Genomic DNA, 8,930 nt, shown 5'->3' with positions numbered 1-8,930 from the left:
CTTATAATATACGTTGTTTGTGCCCGATATGAACTTTCCAGTGATGTGGCAACGGGATTTTGCTTACATTATTAGCACTGAAGACAATATTCAGTAGCTATTGGACGCCATAACGTACTACTTGTATAGTAGTCGAATTTCATCAAATGATGATTTAGGCGTTGACATCGAGTGCCGTAGACAGGCCTACTCATGCTTCCTTTGATATCATATTCAGGATTTCGCAGCAAATCTTGATGGCATAACACACTCCCTCAAGTTGCTGGAAAATCTTCGAAATCCCATTAATCGCTGTGCTAATACTACGTCTAGCCAAGTGATGCTGAAAGAGGGTGATCAAACTCGATTTATTTGAAGGAGGTGGTTTCTAAATTGCAAGCAATAAAGTCATTTTTCGGTGTGTTCGAGAATGAATCTTGTATCAAGCTTTGGATTGTAGCTGAGGTTTCACAGAGAATAAGGTTGACCTTCCGTTAGCCAAACAACAACGATTTTTTGCTACACTTGGGCACATCTCAAAAAACACACGTCGATTATTTTTGTGGCGTGCCCCACCTATTGAGCAGGGTCATCTCGTCCGTGAGCTTTTACACCAGTATTGCCAAGATGCTGGTCTCTTTATGTTTGCTATGGGTGCTATTCAAAATCAACTCGAATTCACTTTTTATCCGTGACCTCTCTGGTCTGTAGATGCACAAAGATGAGCAAACCAACTTGCCTAAATCCATTCTACTACAGATTCATAATGGTTTCATCACATTTTGGATCCTTCCAGTTAGGCAAGACGCTATAGGTGGCCAGATTCATTCTGCAGAGCACGCTCCCAATTATTTCGTGCTGGTGATTGCTGGGTCAAAACAACGTACATGAATTAGCCCATCAACGCTTACGTTTTATACGATTAGCGAACATAATCCACAAACCATTCAAAGTGATTTCCTGCAAAGTATGCTACCATAATTGCCCTGAAACAGCCTGTCGCTTCTATGCCATTTATCCAGGGTTTGCATGTCGCGACCCTCAAACAAGCCATACGGCATCGCACAGAATCCTAAGCCATCTAAATCAGAGGTTTATTTTCAGTCTGTGACTCTTGACGCCAAACTTTTTGTCCTCGGAGCTACTTACCTTTACTCTACCGCATAATTTCGGTCCGAGCACTTATTTGCGCACTCTGACTAATTTCCGAATAGTCCGGGTCAGTTTATCCACCAAAGTTTCATTTTTCCAATTGGTTTTTCTAATTCAATTTACAGAGGCTCCAAAGCATGCATCAGGTTACCGTATGGATGCGCAAACGCAGGGAGACCACAAGTAGTAAGTAGATATTTAAATTACTACTGTCGGCTTATTTTTGACCATAGTCTTCGACGTATTTCAAACGCGGCCTTTCAGATTTGTTGCTTAAACGGAACTATTTCAGTGTACTGTACACGACCGATTTGGAGCGTTCAGATACACTTTTTGGTTCCAGCCACATTGTAGAGTGTCTGGATCACTAGACTCCAGGACATTGACTTCCTGGAACTGACTGCATTTCGCTATCATTACGTGTCGTTTAAGGCCAACAAATGGCGATACGACGTTCATCGTAAACAAAAAGATGCATGGATTTAACCAGAATGAATGAACTGCAAACGACCGCTTCGAAGTGCAAACTAAAACACGCACGACATTCAAATCAAAACCGCCTCTGAGACCTTTCAAATGAGTAACGAAAAATAGACATTTGCATTAAAATGATGTAGCCTGCTTCTCATTTGGACGTAGACGCTTTGCACCTTGAATCATCAATGAAGTGGTACCAGTCTCTAGAGCAAAGCACACGTTACCCGAGGAAACCAGGTGCAAATCTTGCAAATCTTAGAATGTGAAATGCCTCAGTTCAAAACTAGCGCTCTTGCTTTTACCGTAGCCGCGAAAGGCCAACTGCGCATATCAGCAGTATCTTCAACGCTTGCTATATTCAACATTGGAAGACCGCAGGTACGCCTTATCAAGACTCATATCTTGTGTCTTTAATCTTGTCACAAGGTAAATCAATTTGACATTATTTGATCTCAATCTCGGGGAACAAGTTTAAAGAAAACTGTTGCCGTATGTGTACAAATATGCTACTTCGGGAAGGCTTCATTAGCAGACTGTAAACAAATCTATATGGAACATACCAAGCCATCATCTAGTTATGTCTTTAACCTCAATATTCCTTGTAGAGGCATTTAGATGTGAAAGCATTGAACCAGAATATCAGTTACCAGTGAAAAGGGCGATGAATGCTCGCTCCTACTGTACATGAAAGTAAACCTCTCATGCACCTTGTTTTCAGGAGCTGTTCATCCCTATTTCAGTTGAACTCGCCATTTTAACCTTCACAAATATTCTTTGACTGGCACGCAGTTGTAAACGAATGCTGCAAAGCCGTTCCACCAATCACGCAATAATTCCCAGTTTCCCAAATATGGGAGGCGGAGTTCCGAGAAAAGATACTACTTACATACCTCGTCAGTAGTAGCCACCGCTACAACATTAGTGTCCATTTCAAACACCACAATTGTGGAGTGTGCGTTTGGGACACCAGAACGACGTTCTACCACCGTTTTCGATCACCCATGATAATCATCAAACGTGGCATTCACATGAATAGCCGATTCACTTGGTAAAGCTTTGGCTTCCTCCCCAGCGACATAAAAAATGGCGTCAATTTAACCGAACATATCATCACATTTCTGGACCGAGTACAAGGCTGCGGGATACTGAACACGGTGAATTCCGTGTTGTTCTTGAGCTTCTCTATATTCCTCTGAACAGTGGTACTCACTAGCACGACAGCTTATTGGGTCTTTGCGGATTAAAATTATAAGACAAGCATTATGAATCGCGATACCCTGAAGCTGTCAGCCTGATGATGGTACACAAATTTCTACATGAAGACAGCAGTACACACCTTTGATTTTCGGATGGCAATGAAATTAAACTCTCGAATTTCTTTCGGTAATCTTGCATATTTGACACAACCGCCAAATTTGTTGTTCGTGTCGCTCTAATTTAACTGTCTAAGGGTTCAAGGTTTCTTTCGCTTCACCAACACTGTCATCTTTGTTCGTAAGCGTTTAAATTGGTTTGATAACCTGTACGAATCTCTCTTATACATCCTAGCGCTGTGAAATGACCGACCGTATGATGGTCCACCATAGACCTTTGCACCTGTCAGAACTGCCTAATCCAACCAATGATAGCGAAAGATCTCCATACGGGAATCCCGCGTCCGCATTCTTTTGAATATGAGTTACATGAATGCAAACAATTTTTAAAACTTGGTGCGTCCGTTTCCACCATACGTCTACCGGGGTCTGCAGCCAAAACTGAACGCATACCAGAGGATGAGCCACGTGCAAGACACCAAATCGTACATTTTATAGATCGCGACATCCCTCCTGCTCTGAGCTGTGGCATTGCAAACTGGAAGTTTGATATTCACGTCGGATTGAGTCCAAAGAGGCTAGCGTTGTTTGGTTTTAATTCACATACCAGTGTTTGTATTACACGAGCGTCTGGAGAGGGATTCGGTACTAAACCGTCTCTCTGTGGGGATGATTAACTTTTCAACTGCCAGAATTTAAACAGGGGGTAGGCAATTCAAAGCACTTATTGCATTCCTACTAAAATGTCAATACAAAATTAAAGCTGCGTGTACGCGCAGTGGTTCAAACGCAGACAAGATAATTTATAAGTTACAAATTGCTGCTTAATAAACAATCATTTTTCAAGTTTCTAAATTACTAAAGAAGAAAATTTCAGTAGATCATGTAGCATAGCATGGTTTGTTCGCTGAGCTGGGCAGTTAAACTGAAAACGTTCCCTTGACGGCCGAGTTGACATCATCAGAGCTTTGTTAGGGAGTGTGGTGGAGCCCAACCACCATGAAACCCGGACTAACATCCACCCTCAGTCATTCTCAAAAGACTATTTGCGGACTTCAGTAGACCGACAAAGTTGTTGAATTGTTCCAAGCTCAGCACATTCTAACCACGTGCCACGAAACGTGTCATCAGTTGCGATTCCCGCCCGTTGATTAATTACTCGTGGCACCATGGAACCAGAAGATAAAACGGTTTTAAATGTCGTGAGCGATTGTTTGTAGCTTACGGGCAGTGAGTTTGCTTTGAATCACTGAAATCAACAAGTCATATATCAAAGGATGATTTACATTGATGATGTCGCTGAAAAAATGGCTCACATAAAATGTGGTTGGGTTAGTGCGAACTGAGAAAAAAGTGATTGAAGTATTTTTAAGTGGATCTGGGTACCATCGCATGAATGAATGCGGCTCACCACGTTTCCACCCGGGAAAATCTCGATGAAACACAAAAAGACAGCCATTAGTCAAAAACACTTTTGAAGATTATCACACGCAGTCGACCGCACCAGACGTGACCGTGTCCTCAGTTCCTGCGATTTTCTCATGCAAATGAGCGCAAAGTTGAATGGCAAAACACATGCTTATCGGGTTACGCACTAATCTGCAAACAGATCAACATTCGAGAATAAGGGTTCAATTTAGCGTGTGAAAGCGAAAACGAAGGGAAGCAAAACATGAGACACCATGCCAAGAATCCGGTCATTAAAATCGTGGATTGCGGAAAAAATTAAAATGAGAACAACCAATCAGTTGAAGATGCAGGGTTGTTGTGATCCGGGCCGTCACTTTTAACTTAAGCTGAACAACATCAAGGCCTTAACACTCTAAATCGAATGCGAATACTTGACATTTGGGTCTCGGCCAGTCAAGTCTGGTGAACTATAGCAGGATGATTTTCGATTTGGCGCACAGTGAATTCGGGATCTCATCAAGATGATCCCTTAACCAGGAAAATCTTTTGTTCTCAATTGCACTCAGCATTCGACTCTAAACAGTAGAATAAAGCTTCTTACGTTATTGTCCGCATCTTCTATGTAATACATTGCTTATGACCCGTGAAAAGCTGTGAACAACATATGCATCTGAACAAACACCTCAGACACGTTATTTTTTGCTATTTAAGGGTCACTAGGGAACGTGAGAGCGCTATTCATTTGGCATCAGCTGATCAATAAAATATGCTACGATGCGCTAAACGCGAACTTATCGCTTTCACTGGATCTGAAAGTCCAAAACAACCGTCAACCTGCAACTGATCGCCTGCGGTTGCTGTGCACTGCTGACGCCCGAAGGCTGAATGTTGGTGATATCTTCGTGTAGCTGTCTGTTTGCTGATTTGAGCACTTTGCTTACATGATTCGGGTATCACACAAGCAGTAGCGCAGTGTGACCATCTCCGAATATGGTGCAAAACTAATTTGAAATGGTCCACGTAGAACATAAGGTTGACGGAAGCTCCGGGACTGTGCCTACCTGATGAGCCCCAAGAAGGGCAAAACCGACCATGGGCTGTCGAAGAGTTTTCAGTAACCTTGTGAGTAGTTTCCACTATGAAATGGAGACAGTTGCAAGCACGTGATAGAGCGTGTCTCGGAAAGTGGAGACAAGTTGTTCGTCGAGGTACCCGTGTTAGCGCAGTTCTTCATTTCGCCCTGTAAGGGTATTATTATCTTCAGTTGTGCATGCGTTTGGTGCGGTGAATCCAGATAACCGTGTGCATGTTTTACAAGGCAACGCAATTTTTTCGCTTAACTGAATTGTACAACGGAAATTCGTCAACTTCCCGATTATTACGGCTTGTAGTTTGTAGCGGCTAAAACGTGGCAAAATATCAGACAGTGAATTTGGGCGATGGATCCGCCTTGTTGATAGACGAACACAGCATTGCTCCGCTTGCCATGTGCCTATAACTCGAAATGTACATTTGTCAGTCTACGGGCGAGCTGCATATTTCTTTTGGCAGTGTACCAAGCGATCGAGAACGACATATCCTATTCGCTGCCTTGTGTGAGCGGTAGGAGCAAGGCCCAGGTCGCACGTATGGAAATCAAAAGTGACTCGAAAATCTTGTGATTCCGGTGGGCATCATCACAAAATCGCAACATGAAGATGAACATATCGGATTTTAATTGCTCTTTCTGCTGCAGGGTGTCATCGGAGTAGCCAGTGAACAGAAGCTTTGTGAATTACAAATATTTCGCAGGATGGATCAAGATATAGCCAGTATATACTTAACAAAGTAAACTTCTAGGAATTCGGACATCTTCCGCAGTTTGGATAAAGAACCCAATGGCAACTTACTGGGCGTCCAGGTATCATCTGCTGCACGCAAACAAAATGAAGTTGAATTTAGCTACCCTGGTTGGAAACTTGAATGTTGAATATCTTGTTATATATCAGGCACACTTCGTACTGTGCGTTGTGCGCCAATCGAGCAGAGTGGAGAATCACAAACGTCTGACACGCTTTTTCTCTTGTTCTTGTCGGTGTGATCGATGTACTAATCGTTTCGCTCGCCGTCCCTTATTATTGTAGTTTCATTATGAGATTCTGCGTTGTGAACTACAAGATTTGGGTTCTCCTCTTGGCCACCGGTTGAGTGACATTTTTATATGCCAACGGGAGCTTGTTTAATTGAATAGGGACACACACACGCACTTTTATCGAAGGTACATAGATGACATTTTTATGGTAGTATCAAACCGTTCCGAAATGGAAGCTCTCCTGGCCAACTTCAACCAAGCACATCCCTCTATTCAATTCACTTTTGAAACTGAAAGTTGCAAGGCTTTCCACTTCCTGGACGTTAGGTTAGTCAGACTTTCCACGGGTTCAACCGAGAGGTCTGTCATCAGAAAGCCCTCGTAGACGGGATAGTACAAAAACTTCCTGAGGTTTGTGCCAGTGAGGCGGAAACGAACCCTGGTTCAACTTTAACGAACCAAGCAAAGTGTATTTGCTCCGCTGGTACTCCGAACTGCAGTTCCAACCAACCGCCTATCATCTCCGTTGGAAAGAAGCCAATATACTTGAGTTTACCTTATAAAGGCGATCTGTTGGCGGAAAAAGTCAACAAACACTTGTTTCAATCCTCTCCGGCTGGCAATCTGCGGTCTTGGTTTACAGCAAACCCTTTGCTCAACCTAAACTTCACAGACAAGAAGCCGGTCCCTACCAAGAATATGGTTGTGTATTCATTCTCCTGCTTTAATTCAGCGGAGTATGTTGGGCGCACGACACGGCAACTTTCCACGATAATACGCGAGCACCTCTTTTACTGGAATACCACTAGCCTCAACAGTTCAGCCACGGGTCCAATCTCACCCCACCTAATTGACACCGGGCACGTAGTCATGTCAACTTTCCAATCATTTACCGCGTGCCAAATAGCCTGCCAGTATCTATTCAACGGCGTTGCTTGACTACGGTCGAGGCAGTCGCTGTTCGCCTGTGAAACCCGGTACCGTGCTTCAAAAACGTTTCTTACGAACGATTCACGGATTCCCGGATTGACGGACTGGTACACAGGATCGTGCTTTTGCCCAAGTTTCCCGGGTCGGTTTTGTTCTTGTCGGTCAGTGGCTGTCGTTCACCTGAAAGGCACAGGTGAAAAAAGGGTGTAGCACTGCTCCTTACGTTTTCTGCCTTGGTCGTATGACACGAATCAGCCGGCCAAGTCACTCAATAGCCCTCCTGACCATCTCAGAGCGTCCATCCTTCGGCAAGGACTGTCTAGCCAGCGTTTTTCAAAGACCACGACAGGACCTATTACGCATTATTTACTGACCTACTTTTTTCTTACCCGGACTGCCCGTCCTGTCTGGAGAGCTGTGTACACCATGGGAAATGGGACCAGTGAAAAAAATGTAACGCAGTGGCGCCGTCGTTGGTGTTCTTGCCCATTTTGGTTTAGGAAGACGAAATAGATTACCTCAACAACGTTACCTAACAACAAGTCATCACCGTATGAAGTCAACTTTGTCGCTGTACGACGAATCATACTAGATTACACACTTAAATAGCCACTAAATGGGGTGCCGCCCAGGTACGACCGACGAAGTTGACTGCTTTTCAATTGTCCGAAAGGGAATACCCACAAGTTCATTGTGACACTTGATGTTCTGGTTCAAATTGTTACCGTGTACACCTGGCAGACATCTATAACCATACGGACGTTTGACGGAGATACGTTAACACACGCGCCGGACGAATAAACACACGGACATCAAAGAGTAGATCCGAAACGGGCTTTCCAGATGGCTGCGGGATCGAAACTGAGGATTATTGTTCTGCAGTCGGGAATACTGCACCAAACGGACGTAAATGCCATTTGTTTGAATGGGGAGACCGAAAACAGGGTTGAAACAACGGTGACGAGAAAACATCTTCATATAGAAGACAGGGATCGTGGATACAGGCTTTTGGCCTCTTGATCTAAGTGTTTGGTGAGACCGGCAAGTTGGTTGGAAACGCCCGACCAATACTGAGTACATCAGAACCATTGGGATGTTGATACCTTTGCGACTGTTGACAAAGCAATGAACTCTACCGTTTCTGATGTCGATTTGTCGAATGCTGTTCTGTGAGCATTCACTAAGAGTCATTGCCAAGGCAGAACTGACTTCACAAAACGGAATGAGACATTCTCAACGCTTCGGGTCATTGTGAGTTTAGAGAGGATCCGTAGTTCGACGATGCTCACTCAATGAAGTTGTGTCAAATACCGTGAAGCTGCGTGGCATTGAGCCTTCTGACCTCTGATGCCTTAAAAAAGCACCCTTTTTATAGATAGCAAGTTTTACTTCAGTTTTGCACTACTGCCACTTTATGAACTAGGATATGGGGCAAACGCCTGAATCAGTAGCGAGTTCGGTGTCGATGCACGTTGGTATTGCACGTGATGCGGACATGATGCGGACATTTCTCGAAAAGTACTGTGCGGTGTTAGGAGTTGCTAAAACGGCAGTGTGAGCTCATATATGTACAGGAAGGCACGAATGTGCAATCTAAT

The sequence above is a fragment of the Opisthorchis viverrini genome (assembly GCF_000715545.1).
Source record: "Opisthorchis viverrini unplaced genomic scaffold opera_v5_402, whole genome shotgun sequence".
Classification (NCBI taxonomy): Eukaryota; Metazoa; Platyhelminthes; class Trematoda; order Opisthorchiida; family Opisthorchiidae; genus Opisthorchis; species Opisthorchis viverrini.
The sequence above is the reverse complement of the archived record's forward strand: the minus strand, read 5'-3'. Positions refer to the sequence as shown.